Raw genomic sequence first — 18647 nt, 5'->3', positions numbered from 1 at the left:
AGATCTCATTGTTTCACAGCAGCTAAAGATGCTGCTTCATGAAGATTTCTGTGGGTAGGTGGTGTCCGCATCCATACGTGCTATTGATGACTTGCGTTGCTTACCTGTGTAGACTAAGCAGCATTTGTAGCTGGTGCTGGCTTTTTTTACATGGAGGTTTGAACTTTGAAGAATAAACACAATGCTTACTGCTACTGAATGAGGAAGTGACTTTGATTCCTCTCCCCCTGGATATTTAAATGCTCTCTCGAGCACCTTCGGCAAGCAGACTTTTTTTTTTAATCAGTTTCTTTATGCAGTGACCAACACTGGACATGGGGAAAGCCTTTTCCTGTAAGGATCGGCACACCTCTTGAGTTCTGCTTTCCATCAGCAAGGAAAAAGCAATGGTAGCTGAATTTAAATGTGGTTTCTCTCTCTGGATGACGTGAATGTTTATAGGGATGAAAAAGAGAGAGAAAATGGGAACAGATGAAGGCAGCCAGATGCCCTCAAAACAGGGGAAGAGTAAATGACAACCAGGAGAAAGGTACTGGCTGAACTGGGTAGTTGGACTTCCCAAATGATGAAGGGATCAGTGGGGTTGCACCAAAGCCGTCCAGCTCCGCTCCCTGCTGTGCCACGGGCTTGCCATGGGACTTGGAAAAGATGTTTTGGCTGATTTCAGTGGGGCTAGAAGCCCTTCTGAGGGGTTTAACATGGCTTTTTGTGTCTCAACTCAACAGATAGAAAGGAAATAAAAATGCCTCTTGAGTAAATGGGGGTTGGTAAAAGGCTTTCAGAGATATGTTCAACTGGGTAATTGGAATTTTTACTTAAATAGAGATGAAAATTAGCACTGCAGATCTTGATGTACTTGACTGAGGTTTACCTCTGCTTTTCAGGGTCAGTTCAACTAGTTAGTGTGTGTTTGAAATTAGTTATCTCCTAGATTAACAACAATTTCATAAAGCTGCCAACTTACCCTTTGAGAAGAAGAAAAAAGTTGATCTCTGCCTGCCAAATAGTACTATAAAGATAAGATAATAAAAGAAAAGTGAAAGATGCTAGAAGTGAGTGCTGGCACATAAATGAGATGCTCTTCTGGCTTGGAAGCAGGAGAGCAAATGGAGACTATTTAATTATTTAAGGAACAATAAATGAAAAGTCTGGTTATAAAGTGGTAGTAAAAGGAGAGACAAACAGAATAAAAAGAAAGTTGGGAAAGGGAAACCGCATAAGGAAAGCAGAAGGTGGACAGGAAAGGATCAAAGGGACAGAGGATGGATTTAAAATTTCCGTAGAGTTTTCAGCTGGAAAATATCTGTATAGATCAGTGTATTGCAGCGCTTACATAACAACCTGTATTTTACTCAAATTGTGGAAGTCTGACAGGGAATGTTCTCCTGGGGGTCTCTCCATGTTTGTACTTCATCCTTTGGATGCCTAACCTTAGCAGAACACCTGTTTTTAAAGGTAACATGCCCTAGCAACAGACTGTCTTAAGAGGTATACTTTGTGGATGCTCTTAATTTTAATGGCATTATCATTTTATCTTCTCTCAAAGCTCCAGTGAAAGTTACCAATTCCTCCAACAAATAATAGCATTGATATTAAAGGGAGAATATTTTTACAGTTTACCAAAACAGGGTTACATTCTTTTGCAACTGTGCTAACTAAACGTATTTTGTATGTAAAGATTGTGAGTGTTCAACATTTCATTAGAGTGCCTGAATGACTGAGTATTTAATATGCTTATATGTAGAGTTAGTGGGACATGTGAAAAGCATGTGAGGGTTGTTTCCCACGTCTAGATTACAAATGTACACATCTGTCACTTTGGCAGAATTTGCTTAATGCGAATTATTTTTGTGATACTTAGCACACATTTTTATGTGCATGTGAATAATTTGCAGCAAAAAGGTGAAGTCTTTGGACATTCAAATGAATCTATGCTGTTTGCTATTGTAAAGGCATTATAATTAAAAAAGAAACAAAAGCACTGGGTGTATGGTGTTCAGTTCAAGCAAGTACTCCTCCTCCTTTAAGAACAGAGGCAAGTAGTTCTTTCTCTCAGAAGTGCATCTACAACAAAAATTTTATATGAAGTTGCTTGCTAGGGTGTATGTGGTTAAGCAAGCAATCGTGGTTATATATCTTATTGATGAAACTTCAACTTATGAACATTAAAACAAAAACAAGTTTAAGCTACCAGTGTTTTAATTCTTGACCTTTTAAAACCATTTTTATTTTGTATTGGGTAATGAAAGTTGGGACAATCTATTCAGGCTTCCATTTACATTATTTTTAGTTTTAATTCTTCACGTATCAGTATTTGTGTATTACTTTCAATACACTCTTACCTTAAAAAACAACACACCTTTTCTGACACTTGAGTCTGAAGTTTTATTTTGAAATGGTGATGCTCTGTTATACTTTCCTCCATGTAGGCAAAAATGGTACTTGCCAAGAAAAAAATCTTGATACATAAAAATGTAGGAGTTCCAGAAGAGCAAAAATAAGCAAAGGCAGGAGACTGTTCACAAGACTGGGACTTATTAAATCCAGGGATCAGTCTTTATAGCAAGTCTGGCTAGGGCTTGGTGATGTTTGTTTGTTTGTTTTTCTAGGTGTGCTGCAAGTGCTCTTTAGAATTTATCTTGGTCCCTCCATATTAATAACATTATTTATTGTTATTAGTGTCAAAACAGAGAATGACCCTTAGTTCTTTTCTCCTGAAATGGAGTTAACGGAGTACAAGTGTAATTGCAACCTTCAAATATTCTGACAGTGTTTCTAAACGTCCTTTTTGCCCTTGTTTTCAGCTTTGTTGACAACAAGTCATCGAAATGAGAATTGGTGACTTTTGAACAGTCTATTTTTAACAAAGTTTGTGATAGAGTATTTCTGTTCATGAGTACGTGTCGGTCCCAATCTGCACAAGCACTAAAAGGGAAGGCATGTATCAGAGGAGAACTGCTTTTAAGTGCTTGTTTTCGGGTTTTGCTGTTCTCTGAGTGTGCCTGGTCCTGTTCTGTAGGTAAGAGTATTGATCTCTCTGCTGCTGCAAGGATAGCTCCTCTTCTTTAAAGCTGAGAGATTCCAAACTGTTTCAAATAAAATGGTCTACATCACATTATAAAATGGGATACGAATGGGCAATTGTTGTTTTCTAGGAGCTTCGAACTTAGAGCGGAACAACTCCCAAAACACAGTATCTCTTAAACATTCAGTTGTCTCTTCTCACACACTGCAGATAACCAAAGCACACTGACTCAAATAATAAGAAAATCTCAGCTTCGACATAAAGGCAGCACATGGATGACAGCACTCAGTCCTTTCCCTGTAAGTACGTATTGAGGCTGCCAAGCTGAGATGTCCTGGCCCTACAGGCCACTTTTCTGATCCCATTCTGGGTTTTAAGCTGACTGATGTCATTGAAGGGTTAATAATTTCTGTTAGCAAAATGTATTGGTCATTTGCTGTTTCCAGAATCTTTCACAGTTTTTGCCCTTTGAAAAAAGACATTGTATATATATTCTACTCATCATTTTCATCAATTACATGGTATGCTTATTGGCAGCTCTCATGCATAAATATTTATTTTGCTAGAGTAGGGGATGACAGGATTTAGACATGTGAGAAACCTAAATCTTTGGCTCAGAAAAAAATCCTGATGGATACAAATGGTATTTCAATAACTTTCGATCCAAAAACTTTTCTTGCAAAGCGACATGACTTCTTGCCAGTCACGGCAGGTGTTCCATCTGTACAAATACTGCCTAATTTGAACCAGTCAAGCTTAACATGTTTGTGGTTTGTTTGTGTTGTGTTGCTGTTTTTTTTTTTCCTCCACTATCTGCCACATTTTCGACAATTTTTCTCAGCTCTTTAAGCAAGTGTGAGGCAGCAGTGTGGAACAAAATGGACAGAGGCCAAGCAATTCCTTAATTATAGCAGGGTTTTTTTTAACACATTGAACAACAGTCAGCTACTCAGTGTCAGTAGCATTGCAACTTCTTTGGTTGTGAGCAAAAAAATATATATTTGTGTGAATCTGGTAAAAATTGAATGCATGCTATTGTGTTGTCTAATACCATCTCAACCCTTCTCATTGTCATGCTGCATGAACAACTATGAGCATATCAACCGTGTGCTGTTCTTTTGATCTGGTTTGTGCAGCAATAATTGATGTTCCCTCTCATATTCAGTCTTTGTTGTCTGCACTGCTCTTTCTGGCAAGCTAGCCATAGGGATATTTGGTATTACACCTCTGCCACTGATTTTGGCTCAAAAATATGGATATTTTTAACACACAAAAAACTGTCGTGCTGAGGAGCTTTCTTGATATAAAATCAGACTGCAGGTCAGATCCAATAAAATATATTTTGCATTAATTTCAGGATTAGTTTGTATAAAAATACCATTCCAATTTGGACTTCTTGTGTGGTTGTATCGCCACACCACAAACATTCAGACTCTGTCCCTTCTCCAGAGAAGAACCTAGCCTTCCCTAAAAGAAACTCTCTTCATGCAGTGTCAGCTCCATGAACTGTGGTTTTTACACTGTGGCATGCATGACTTGACGAGCCATGCTTTGATGGTAAGTAAATTGTTTTAAAAAGTTTATAGATGTTTGAATTAGCTGGGAAATCATTAGAAAAACATGAGGTGAATGGGGACACTGCAGGTTACACAGGTCTTTTATTTTCCTCTTGCTGTGGAGTTTCAGAGCACATAAGCTCTGGTTTCTCTGGGCTCCTCAAAAACAGTATTGTTGACTGGAGTTATTGTGTCTTCTTTGTTGTTTTAACGAAGAAATTTTATTCATATGAGCTAAAACTGCTCATTTTAAATTCTGATTCTAGAAGCTGTGGAGTGCAGCTTTTAATCTGGACTAGTCACTTGGGCTTCTGCAAAGGGAGACTAAAATACCGTCGGCCTTGCAGAGTAGTGCTTCATTAATGGAAAGCAGCGAGGAGCTGGGGGCTGATCCTGTGACCACGTGTGTTCTGCCATTCACTTGACTACTCCAAGTAGCATTCTCAATTTGCTGTGCGTCCCAAATTTCCTCAATTTATTTTCTTTTTAAAGAATATTATTATTACCTTGCTTCTAAAACATTTAAGGCAAAGTTTTAAATAGATAGTTGAATTTAAGAAATACCTATACTGTAGCAAAAATGACATTTTTGCGAGTGCAGATGTGTGTGTGCAGAACTAATACAGCTCTGCAGTCTCAGCCTTTCCGACTTTTGTTGTTTCTTTGCTTTGGAGCAGAGAGTTGCAGGTAAAGGGCACTGACAAGGTAGCTTTTTAGTGACTTAAATACCACAGCTGACAAAAATCTAATTTCTAAAGATCAGCTATCAGGGAAGTGTACTTCACTATTGCCATCTGGAAAAAAAAGCGTGTTTGTTTATAATTACAGATACTGAACTTGTGGGCAGTTGATGTAAGTAGGGGTAGGCTGACTGTAGAGGTGGAGAGTTCACAGTAGTTAAAATTGCAGATTGGTGAGAGGTGAACTTCTTGCTGACATTGATGCTCTACTCAGGTTCACTGTTTTGACCCATGTACCTGACTGTTCTTGGAGATACATAGCAGCATCTTGGATAGAAGGATTGCTCCTGGAAACAGTTCCATTTCGGTCTGAAAAATTAGCTGTAAACTTTGTCCCTTCTCCAGTATAACTTAAACTAGACGATTTTATTTGACAACTTAATAATTGTACCTAAGCTGCCTCTGAAAATATTTTGCACTTGGATTTTATTAGTCTTGAATATATTACTACTTCAAAAGAATTTTTATAGTTCTTACTAAATACAGAATGAACCTGGAAAAGGGGAATTAAAAGCGAGTACTCTGTGTCTTTTCTTCCAAACCAAATTCAATATTAAAAAAAAAAAAAAAAAGGTGTAATTATATTATCCTTTCATCTTCTTCACACCAGAATGGGGGAAAAAAGCACGCATCTGTGTAAACCTTTTGAAACCTGCATCCTGTGCCATAACCTGTACTTTTTCAGATTAGAGAGGAACGCTATGTTCCTCAGATCCGATAAAGAGAATATTACTATTCAACGACTGTGATAACAGGCAAAGACAAAATTCGGCTGAAAGTAGGGTACCCTGCTGCCCTGCAGCATTGGTGGTGTGGGCGTCTTGATGTCTGTGCTGTAGAAGGAACTGCACCTTTGCAGGCAGGATGGACCTACGGCCACATCAGACCATGGCTTTGGGAAACACCTCTTTACTTCAGGGGCTCTGTAGAACATTGTGAAGTTCACTTTGCATCTTTACATTGTGGTGTAGTTCCCCTTGCTGGTCAAAGCCTTTGCTTTTTCAGTAGGAGTTTGACCCTGCATTCATTTAAGTGGCAACTTGATTTCTTTGCCCATTCAGAAGAAAAAAAAAAAACAAAACAAAACAACCAAAACCAAACAAACAAACAAAAAACAAAACAAAACAAAAAACAAAAAACCAAACCACCACCACCACCAAAACTCCAAACCAACCAACCAAAAGCTCCAGCCTCTCTCAGCAGTAGTTTGTAAGATGTGGCAGGGTCGGTGTTTCTCAGTCTGAGCCTGTTGTGTTGGGGGTGGCATGAGAGGGAAATCCTGTCTATAAAGAGCTGGCAGGGATGTACCAGGTAAAATATCAGTTTAAGATGGTTCATCTGAAGAGATGAAGGGCAGAAAGATCAGGACATGCTGAAACATTTCCTGTAATATTTGTACCGCTGGTGAGAGGTAAAAGATAAAATATCCTGGTGATGCTAAAGCATATCCTTGCTAAGCCTACAGTTACTTTCTTGGCAGCCCTAATGGAGGCATTTTCCTGGGCCCACAGAAAATAGACATTTTGGGTGTGCACAGGACATGGGAATTTGTCAGGACTGAGACATGGACACTGGTATAGAGGGCAAGTCATGGAGCTCCTTATCCATCCAGGAAAGCATCTCAGACAGATCTGTCTCTGGTTTTCTGTGTGAAGGGCTCACAGCTACAAGCAGTAGTGGGCTTCCCTCAAAAGTTGTCTTCTTGGAAGTCTGTTGAAGAGCCGGGCTGTTCTGTAAAAGAGAAGTTTCTTTATAGGATGGGTGACTGGTCCAGGGTGTAAGAGGAATGATAACAAGGAATGATGACAAGCTTTAAGTACCTGCTGCTTCTAAACTTAGTTATGCTTACTGCACTCACAGATACAGCCATTTGAGTTTTTCACATGGATATTGTCAGTGTGAGTTGAGGATGTTTTTAATTGCCATGGTTTGCATAAGGCCTTCAAGCTTGTGATTCAGGACTTCAGGAGATCTTCTCCAAAACCTTACTGAGAAAAAGTGCTCAATTATTTTCCCTTGGTGAGTGGCATGGTGTAGGGGAGGGTACGTATGTGAGATTTCAATGTTCTCAGCAACAGGGGAGTCCCATGTGGCATTTTGCAATGTGGGTTTAAAATCTCTAACTTGCCAGCCATTTTTTTTCTTTTCCTTCTCCAGAACTTTTAAAGCCTTGTTCTAATTTTTCTCTCAATGAAAGTGATGCTTAAAGAACAAAGTCCATTAGAGATGTTGGCACAACGAAGAAAAAGAGTTTTACAAGATGTGAGTCAGCTTAGGAGGTCTGAAATGGGAGGCAGATAGGTCTTTTTCTCAGGGGAAAATGGTCATTCTGAGTAAGAAGGTAAGATGTTCTCAAGTGATAGATCAGAAAAGTCTTCTAAAGGCATAAGCAAGTATAGCACCTCTGCATTTCTCAGTCAAAGGTGGAAAAGTGTTTTGTTATAGCATAGCAGTGTAACAAGTTAATAAAAAGTAAACTTTGTGTAATTTTCCTTGCAAATATTTGGATTCTAATGAGAATGTTACTTTGTACCGTTTTCTCTTTATCTTACCGTCTCTCTTCCTTTTTCATTGCTGCCGCTTTTTGAAGGTTACATTTTCCCCTCTCTTAGAGGTGTCAGCTACAGAAGACTCTTTCCATCCACCAGTTTAATGTCTTGTGTGGTCTCAGGGTTACATGGAGAAGGGCAGCAAAAGACTTCCAGTGCAGGTATGTCCTCCCGTACCCCTGCCAGAGCTGATGGATGGGTCTGCTGGAGGTAGAACTGGATTCTCATGAGCCGAAAAGGCCATGGGAATGTGTGTAGGTTCAGATCTGAGACCACAGTTGTACAGAGTTGTTCCTATTAGTCATTATGTTGCTATTTATTTTGGAAACATCAGTATTGTAGGCTTTGTTTTTGTGTTTGTTTGTTTGGGTTTTTTTGGTTTTGTTTTTTTTTTTTTTTTTACTTGAGAATCACTCACATTTAAGGACTTGAGGTAAAGCTGCATAAATCTGAGCTCACTGAAATTGCTTTGATTAAGGTGGGTGTAAGCTATACTAGATTTACGTCCATAATGCTCATGCTGTCTCAGTTTGTGATAGACTTCTGCAAAATCATAATGAAAACACCTTAAGAATGGATGTTATTCATACTGATTTGAACACAGCATATGTCCAAATGGGAACTGAGGTATTCACAGTATCACAGTATCACAGTATGTTTGGGATTGGAAGGGACCTCAAAAGATCATCTAGTCCAATCCCCCTGCTGGAGCAGGAATGCCTAGGTGAGGTCGCACAGGAATGTGTCCAGGCGGGCTTTGAATGTCTCCAGGGAAGGAGACTCCACAACCTCCCTGGGTAGCCTGTTCCAGTGCTCTGTTACCCTCACTGAGAAGAAGTTCTTTCTCAAATTTAAGTGGAACCTCTTGTGTTCCAGCTTGATCCCATTGCCCCTTGTCCTATCATTGTTTGCCACTGAGAAGAGCCTGACTCCATCCTCGTGGCACTCATCCTTTATGTATTTATAAACATTAATAAGGTCACCCCTCAGTCTCCTCTTCTCCAAACTAAAGAGCCCCAGCTCCCTCAGCCTTTCTTCATAAGGGAGATGCTCCACTCCCTTAATCATCTTTGTTGCCCTACGCTGGACCCTCTCCAGCAGTTCCCTGTCCTTCTTGAACTGAGGGGCCCAGAACTGGACACAATATTCCAGATGGGGTCTCACCAGGGCGGAGTAGAGGGGAAGGAGGACCTCTCTCGATCTACTGACCACCCCCCTTGTAATACACCCAAGGATGCCATTAGCCTTCCTGGCCACAAGGGCACAGTGCTGGCTCATGGTCATCCTGTTGTCCACCAGGACCCCCAGGTCCCTTTCCCCTACACTGCTCTCTAATAGGTCATGCCCCAACCTATACTGGAACTTGGGATTGTTCCTGCCCAGATGTAAGACTCTACACTTTCCCTTGTTAAATTCCATCAGGTTATCCCCCGCCCAACTCTCCAGCCTGTCCAGGTCCCGCTGGATGGCAGCACAGCCTTCTGGCGTGTCAGCCACTCCTCCCAGCTTAGTGTCATCAGCAAACTTGCCGATAGTACACTCAATTCCCTCGTCTAAATCATTAATGAATATATTGAATAATATTGGCCCCAGTACTGACCCCTGAGGCACTCCACTAGATACTGGCCTCCAACTGGACTCTGCACCATTGACCACCACACTCTGGCTTCTCTCTTTAAGCCAGTTTGCAACCCACCTCACTACTCTGTTGTCTAGACCACACCTCCTCAATTTAGCTGTGAGGATGCTGTGAGGGACTGTGTCAAAGGCTTTACTGAAGTCAAGGTAGACCACATCCACCGCTCTGCCATCATCCATCCACCTTGTTACATTCTCATAAAAGGCTATGAGGTTGGTCAAGCATGACTTACCCTTGGTAAAGCCATGCTGACTGCCCCTAATGACCCTCTTATCCCTGATGTGCCTTGAGATGACACCAAGGATAAGCTGTTCCATTACTTTCCCAGGGACAGAGGTGAGGCTGACCGGTCTATAATTACCCGGGTCCTCCTTCTTGCCCTTTTTAAAGACTGGAGTGACATTTGCTTTCCTCCAATCCTCGGGCACCTCTCCCGTTTCCCAAGACTTGGCAAAAATGATGGATAGCGGTCTAGCAATGACTTCAGCCAGCTCCCTCAGCACCTCCGGATGCATCCCATCTGGACCCATGGATTTATGGATGTCCAGACTACTTAATTGTTCCCTAACCCAGTCCTCATCGACTAAAGCAAACTCCTTCATTAACCTGGCTTCATCCGGGGTCTCAGGGGTACAGGGTTCCCCAGGACAGCCTCCAGCGGAGTAGACAGAGACAAAGAAGGCATTCAGCAATTCTGCCTTCTCTGTGTCTTCTGCCACCAGGGCACCCACCTCATTCATCAGTGGGCCTACATTGCCTCTGGTATTAGTTTTATCTGCTATGTATTTGAAAAAGTTCTTCTTGCTGTCCTTGACCCCTCTCGCCAGCTGTAATTCTAAGGAGGCCTTGGCTACCCTAGCTGCCTTCCTGCATCCTCTAACAGCAGCCTTATATTCCTCCCAAGTGGCCAGTCCCTGCTTCCATGACCTGTAAACTCGCCTCTTCTGCTTGAGCATACCCAACAGATCCCTATTCAACCACGCAGGCCTTCTGGCTCCCTTCCTCGACTTCCTATGTGTGGGGATGCTCTGATCCTGAGCATGGAAGAAGCAATCTCTGAATGCAATCCAGCTCTCTTGGGCCCCTTTTCCTTCAAGCAGTCTTGCCCATGGGATTTCCCCCAGCAATTGCTTGAAAAGGCCGAAATTAGCCCTGCCAAAGTCCAGGGTTGCAATTCTACTTGCTATTCTGTTCCTGCCACATGAGATGCTGAACTCCACCATCTCGTGGTCACTGCAACCCAGGCAGCCCTCAACCTTTACTGCTTCGACCAGACCCTCTTTGTTAGTGAGGATGAGATCCAGCAGTGCACCTCTCCTGGTTGGCTCCTCCACCATCTGCATGAGGAAGTTATCATCAATGCACTGGAGGAACCTCCTGGACTGTGGCTGGCTGGCTGAATGGTCCTTCCAGCAAACATCAGGGAAGTTAAAATCACCCACAACAACCAGGGCCTGTGACTGTGAGGCCACTCTCAGCTGCGCATAGAAGGCCTCATCAGCTTCCTCAGTATTGTTCCTAGTTTGCAATATAAAAATACTTGAAATAACTGTTTCTGGGACTTAAGTCTATCTATTGAATTCATATCTACCCTTGTCATCTGACAGGCTACTAAAACAAGTTTCTGCTCAAAATGATGGAAGTGACAGTCGTACAATGCATTTCATTCCTACTGAGCCCTGTTATGTAGTTAGTTCAGGGAGATTGGGATCTCGGTTCAGTCGTTCAAGGACAGTCCTTTGGAAAGGATTTGCAGAATTTGTAGCTATAAATCCCCTGTTCCCCCCTGCAAGTATGGTAAAATTTCTCTTGCAACCCTACTGTTCTGTGTTGGGGAAACAGCATTTCTGTTTTATTTTTTTTTCTTGTTCCCTCTTTTTTCACAGCCCAGCAGTTGCGTTGTGCTTGCAGTGAATTCCCTCTGCCACAGACCATGCTTTCCATCCTTGGCAATGTTGTTATGTGGAATTGCTTCTGCGCTCTGTCAGTGTTTGACCCCTTGCAACTGGCAGTGAATAGAAGAAATCATATATACGGAGACCCAGACTCTGCCCTTAGCTACGCTTGTGGAAACCTGTGGCGTTATACAATTGGCTTGGAAAAACTTAAGAAATCCCGTGAGATCCACTCCTCTGAAAGTCGCTTTGTAAATGTTAGACAGGGCTGCTGTTTTTGTGCTAGTACATTTTATTTTAAAACCCTGCCTGAACTGCAGTTGATGATGCTGTTTCATAACATTGAAACAGAGGGACAGATTTGGAGTGTGAGATGCGCTGTGCTGTCAGTGGAGTTTGCTGCTAAAAACATTTTAACTAGGCACCCTGGTAGTGTCTGTGCTGTGAGACATACGTGCTCCGTGGGCTTCTGGTTCCTGGCAGCATTCAAACCAGTGGCCACAACCATCTTCCTCCATGGCTTGATCTCTTTTGGGAAGGAATCAGGCCCATCTCCTAGCAGGGGTGGTCATTGGAGGTGCTCAGAAGCCTGGCCCCATCTCAGTGGACACTGACGCTGCCACCTAACAAGTCCCAGGCAGCAGAGAACCTTGTCCTTCCTGGGCCAAGAAAACTGGGTTTAAGTCTGATGCATTCCTGGCACCATCCAGGACCGAGCAAGCACAAGGCTGAGGAATGTAAAGGGAGGGTGCTCGTACCACCTTGGTCTCCAGGCAGTGGGGTGAAGCTCTGGGATCTGGCCCGAGGTGGTGTAGCTGCCTGCCTTGATGTTTGCGCCCAAGAAATACAGCATACCTGGAGATGTATGCTGCTGTATGGAAAGGGCCTTATGACCTTTTTGTTTCATGTTTAATGCAGAAGCATAGGAAATAATGTCCAGCCTATCCACAGATATTGTACTGACCGCAGCCTCTTTGACTCATACCAGTCTCTGCAAGTGTGGAGGGTACTTCATACAGCTGATCCACAAATAACTGAAGAGCTTGAAGCTGTACAATTCTTATTTTAAAAATTGTTGCAGTGATAGACCTTACCAGGTTGACGTTAGAGGCAAAAAGCCCTGTGAAGAGCCCTTCTCTTCTTGGTTTCTGTGCATTTGGATCCTACTGAGACAAGGAAGCAATTTATGAAAACTCAGGAAGTAAAGCAGGTGTGATGAGATGTATTGTATACACCTCCAGTACTATCATTAGACATTTTTACCCTACTTCTGTTTTTTGGAAAATTTTCAGAAAGAAGAGTTTTTGTGTATTTTTTTCCAGATTGAATGGAAGTTTTGCCATTGTTTAATATAGAAGGAGAGTCGAAAATATCAAAATTACATGTGAATTATGTATGCATACAATTTGCTGTTGTGAATGGAGGAGCAAGGATCTTAAAAGCTGTTAATTACTATGAATTTTATTGTACTGACTATCGTTTTAGCTGCAGGCCACGTAGGTTCTGGAGGGTAATGTAGTGCTGTGCAGTATAAAGGCACTACTGGGAGGGAGGAGAGAATGTGCCAAAACACTCACTGCTGAGCGGTGAAGTTACATCTAAATGTTTTGTTATGTTACCAGAGAGGAGTGGTGTTTTTCCTTCAAGGCCTGAACATGCACAGCTTTATTTATGTTTCTTCTGGTATGTCCAGAACAGAAAAAAAGAATAGAACAGAAGTGACGATGGTGTAGTACAGCATCTTCACATTTTTTACTCTGTGCTTCCTATATTCAAGGGATTTCCTAGCACGAATAGAAACATCTGCAATAACAACTCCTGTTTATGTTAATCTTTTGCAATCAGCGTGCAGTCTGAAATAATTACAATGAATACACCCTCTGCTCCAAACACTCACAACTTGCATTTATTTCAGGCTTCTTTGCCTCAGAAGTCTGAGAACATAATCCCTCATTCTGCGCTGCTTCATCTCCTTTACATTAATTTACCCAACAGTACCTTTTGTGAGCTTCATTAACAATGGTCATGTCATAATAAATTACATAAATTGAGAAGTTTTTAATTAAGTAAGTTAATAAAAAAAAACTCAAAGCATAATAATTTAATTAGATATCGTTTTCCTGTAATAAATTTGCACACGAGGTGTGTAATGAAGTAGGCCAGGGTAGAATCTATAATCTGAACTTTTTTAGCCTTCATAGCTTTACTAATTTAATCTGCAAAAGGATTTTTCTTTTTTTTTTTTTTTTAATAAGTTCTGTCTCAAACATACTTTGTTATGCAAAAGATTATGCAAATTTAGCAGAAAAACAGTAGTGACAAAGACATGGCAAAGAGCCTATGACCCTGTGAAGACACATCTTCCAGCCTTTCCTCCTCTGTTTCTTTTAGAGCTGCTGGCCCAAGTCAGGACCATTTTCTCCAGCCTGGCAGTAGCCCTTCAGCTCCATTTGCTTGGCGCTGGGCAGAATTGGGGGGTATTTTTGGTTGAATTGGCCAACATATATGCTATAAAGAGCACATTCAGAGAGAAGTCTCCATGCTGGTGGTTTGTGAATTCAGCTGGGCTGCTTGCCCAGGCATGTGGGAAGGAAAAGTAGGATCAGCCTTGGCTCATGTGTGCAGTGCCATGGAGTGACTCCTTAGGTGTCCTCTGCAGCCACCTAGCACCTGCCTTTGCTTTCTTTCCTGACCTTGTGCCCAGGAATTCTAGGATCACTGTATCACCTCCTGCCTCCTGACCTCTTACAAGGCTCAGCCAGGCTGCTGTCACATGGGCAATGTTCCCATTTAATGGATTTGGCCCAAAAAGGAAAGCTTTGGTTTTCCTTTATGTGCAGGATATGCAGCTTCATGACAGTGAAAGGTTCTCTGATTTTCCATGGTGAGACCATGAAGGGATTGAACAAAAAACAGTGGGAGAGGACACAGAAAGGGAATCTTTAAAGTGTTTAATATTGGTTTGTGTTTTTCCCATATATCTCTGCAGAGTCACAGAGAGAAGTACAAAATGCTGCTGCATTACATGCACTGTTTTAGTTTTGGAGATTCATAGAGTCAGAATAATGTTTTGTAATTGTCTTTCTCAAGTGCAAATGGCTATGTATTGAAGGCTATGAAAAATAATTACCAGTATATATTATTTCTGGAAAGCATCCTTTCCTTTTGATATTTTAATTTAGAGCTAATTTAGAGAGGCAACATTGATGTCAGCAACATCAGTTTATGGTTTGGGGTGGGTTTATGGGTTTTGGGGTCTGCTCCCATTATTCTATGTTCCATCAAACTCTCAAACCAGGGAATAAGAATTTTGGACATTCTGTGAAAGAAAAATGGCACCAGACAATTTAATTTGCATATACGTATAGTTGGGGTTGCAGGGTGAGAAAAAGATTTGTGATGAGAGAGATAAGGGAAAGGCAGTGATGCTGGATCAGGCAGTGACAGCCCTGCCTGTGGTGGCATTGACAGTGCTGTGTCTCTGTCCCTTCCCACTCAGCTGTCCCTGCATCTTAGGTCACTGCAGGGGTAGCTCAGCATTATGGAATACAGAAAAAATGAATCTGTTGCATTTTAATACCGGCTCTACAAGTAATTCTTCTGCTTTCTGTCAGATAAATGTAATATTTAACCAGGTGAGGTCTGTTGTGAAGATAAAAAGGCAACTTATCGAAGATGGTGTATGACTCCTAAAATTCACCAGAAAGGTCACAAGCCTGTGAGCAGATGGATCTCTTACAGTTCTTCGACTCACAAACTACAGTTAATTGTCCAGCAGAAGACATTGTAAAGATTTTCAGTATATCCAGATATCTCTTCTCTCTCTGTCCCTGCCTTTTTACATCAAAAGAGAAGCAGTTATCATTCTAGAGAAGGTAGCAGGGCAGAAATTTATATAGCAGAAGCACATGTATTTTACAGAAAATGGGGTTCTACTTGAACAACTGTCAGATGACACCTTTAGAGTTGTAGAGTATTGCATAGAAATCATTGTTATAGTCCTTTGCAAAATTTGAAATCACTTGTAGCATGCATGGTAGTCTGGTGGTAGAGAAGAAGATGGACACATAGGTCCAGGTAGCAAAACTGAGGTGAAAGAAAAGAGTTAATGGGAACGCAAGAGCAGGGGAAAAACTAACACACAGAAAGAGTCGGGGAAATAGTTAATAAAAGGTAGGAATTAAAATACAAAGTGTTGGCTGAGAAAAGCAGCTCACTAATAGTCACTTGCTAGGATGAGAATATAGTACATTCAAGAAGAGACTCAAGCTGACCTTCTCCCAGAGGTTTGGGAATCTCCCATGTGAACAACCCTGGGTTGGGTGGGAAGAAACTCTCCCTCCTAAAGTGAAACAAATTAGGTGGCTGAGGAAAATAATTTTTTTTCAATTGTATCTGGAAATTAAGATGTTAGAAATTAAGGTCTTGATGACAGAAGTGTGTCAAATTAATGCATTATGTATTTTTGGAATTATACGATGTGTCATAAGCCAATTTCATTCCAGGGGAAATGTGACATATTCTCCCTCATGAGTGAGGTTTCCAAAGGGCTGGAAAGCAAGGAAAATGTAAAGCAAAAAGAGAAGTTGTCAAATGGAGACGAAAGGCATCGACCGTGCTATTTAAACTGTATAAAACAGTGATGATGCATCCTACCTCTCAGCCCCTTCTGATAGCTCTGTGTGTTTAGGCTGCAAGATCTCTTGTACGTTTTTGGTTTGTTTCAGGGCAATAGATTTTACCTTGACCTGTAAAGCCAGTCATATCCTTTTACACAGCAGTGACTTCCCAGAGACCAGAAACATAAATCTACACTATTGCCAGGAGGTACATGCTGTGCCTTGCAGCAGATTGGGCTTTTGACTCACAGGAATGTGTGCAAGAGGATTTTGCTGGGCTGCTGGAAATATTTGAGCTGCAGTTTTACATGCTGAATTATTGTCCTTCGTCTTCCAGAATCTGAACAATTTAGGAAATGTGGAAAGGAAAATGTGGACTTAACATCTGCAGTCTGGAATGGTCTTCCTTTTCAGAAAAATATTGTTTCTGGCATTCCTGTTGGGGAAGAGGAGCTATCCTTTCCAAGATATTCAGTAAAGATATGAAAATGATGCAAGAGCTAGCAATTAGTAATTATTATTCACTGCTGCTCCTTTGCTTTTGAACATGTTTTTGGAGTAGAATTATATCCAAGTCTCTGCAGGGGCTATTGGTATTTTGCTAATGCTAAATTAAAGTGTGCCATGTGCTGTGCACTAGGGGTGGTCAGTAGTGGCTTGACAGAATTTAACTGTGTGTGTGGTAGGGGTGCTCAGGGTGACTGCGTGGTGCGTGTGATACAGCCGCAACCTGGCAGGAAAACAACTTTCCACAGCCCCTTGCGTTTTCATGAACAGGAAGGAGACATCCCCAAGCTGCTTACCATCCCACCCACAGGTGAGGAGGTCCAGGTCCTGGAGTGGGCATCCTGCACAGCCAGTTTTTGTTCCTTCTGCTCATCACCTATCCCTCTGCTTTTTCAGTTCCCAAGCTGTAAATATGTAAAATGAGAAATTAGTTAATTAGAAACCATGAAACAGAGATGGAAGCTGAGCTACCTTAAAAAAAGGACCTTTGAAGAAGCAGGTCCAGATTGGAGACAAAGGGAAGTAATCTTTATAGCCTTCAAAATTACCTTCCTGTTAAGCTGTTGGAGCATAGGTTTGGAGATATCAATACAAAAATTTGCTAGTATTCCCCTTTTGTGACATGCTGGTGCATGCTGGAAGTGCCAAAATGGTATATCATCCTGTACTACCCCATTTTCAGCACTCTCCCTCTTAATTTATCTGCAGTATTATTTTTCTTGATGAGGTCCTCACCTTTCTCAGCCATGTGTGTTCAGCATGTTCACCCTGCCCTGTGCACTGGCGCAGTCAGTGCACAGTATGTTGCAGCATGTCTGGTCTCAAATGAAGTGGTATTAGGAAGAGAGTGACGAAAATTTAACCTATAAATCTTGTACCTGAGCCAGGTGGGTGGGGGTAAGTTTCCCAAAGAGCAAAGATGAAGGTCCTGCACCCAGAATCTCCTTCCCATTGTCTTGCTGAGGGCTAAGGTAGCTCAGGCAACCCTGCACTGGCTATGGAGAGGGTTCACAGGAGAGGAGTTACTGCCCTCTGTGTAGCATGCAGTGACTGAAGGGGTGATTAATGGGATGCAATGCTCAGAGAGGTATAGGTGCAGGTGAAGATTTGGGGGAAAATAGCCCTGGTGTGTACTGTACCCACAGCCATCCTCACTGAAGGGTCTGCTGCCTCGAGGCAGGGAAGGAGCAGGAGCTAAAGGCGCAAGTTGGTGCAGGTACTGCGGCTGGTTTAGTGGTGGCAGGGCAGAAGAGTTTGGGAGGAGAGTGAAACATCTGAAAATACATTTGGCTAGCATGGTGTTCAGGAGTAATTATGTGGAATGGTGGCATTTTGTTAGTTTATTTAGTAATCTGTGATGGCAGTAGCTGACTATTGAGCAGCTTAAATCTAAGCAACTGGCATTTCATGCTTTGGTGAAGAGCGAGTGGGTGAGTGAAATAGTAGGGGTAAATTGTGAATAGGAGTGAAACCAATATGTGCAGCTTTCTCTGAACCTGCCCACCTCTTTCTTTGTGTAATACTGAGCAGCTGGGGCTGTGCTATCTCATCATCAGTAATCAGACTATATATCTCCAGGGATGTGTTATGCTTTCAGTTGCTTTGGTAGAAATCTAAACTTATTACCTATATTATGTGCATTTAGACCAGCAAAACTGCAAACTGAATTTGAGTATTTTTTGACAGGTTGGTTGGTGGGAAGTACTCTCATTTTCTGAGACTGCTATCTTTGTTTACCCGAAGAAGAAACTGCTTGAATAAAATATGAGAGAGCATTTGCACTATTGTCTTTTTCTTTCCTTCTGTGAGGAAGGTTGTACTAGTCTTAGTAGGAGTAAAACTAATAGAGTTCACTATAAATTAATTAAAATACCTTAGTTTATTAAAAAATGACATTTTCCTAATCCATAATATTTATCCCAGTCTATAAGAACATAGGACACAAGACTTGGCCAAGGTAGTTGCAGAGGTGTATACTGCTGTAATTGAATTCCTTTAGCTATTTGAAACATTTTTCTGGGAGATTCACCCCCTTCACCTTGAATTCCATGAAGTTTTACTTTAAGTTGCCCACTGGATTCCCTGTATGCTTTTTAATGCTAGGCCAGGTAGTTATG

At 41.7% G+C, this 18647-nt stretch overlaps 1 protein-coding gene across 3 annotated transcripts in view; it reads left to right on the top strand.

Annotated features, from left to right (window-relative positions):
- LRRC3B (leucine rich repeat containing 3B) overlaps positions 1-18647 on the top strand; it is a 50928-nt gene that overhangs the window by 3982 nt on the left and 28299 nt on the right. Inside the window, exon 1 of one of the 3 annotated variants that reach the window (XM_071804940.1) lies at positions 8014-8031. The exons of the other annotated variants lie outside the window; for them this stretch is intronic. The gene's annotated coding sequence lies outside the window, so the exon portion shown is untranslated. Of the gene's footprint in view, positions 1-8013; positions 8032-18647 lie in introns of those variants that run through there. 3 annotated transcript variants of the gene reach the window in all.

Source organism: Patagioenas fasciata, chromosome 2 (assembly GCF_037038585.1).
Source record: "Patagioenas fasciata isolate bPatFas1 chromosome 2, bPatFas1.hap1, whole genome shotgun sequence".
NCBI lineage: Eukaryota > Metazoa > Chordata > Aves > Columbiformes > Columbidae > Patagioenas > Patagioenas fasciata.
This window is presented reverse-complemented; position numbering and strand designations above follow the sequence as displayed.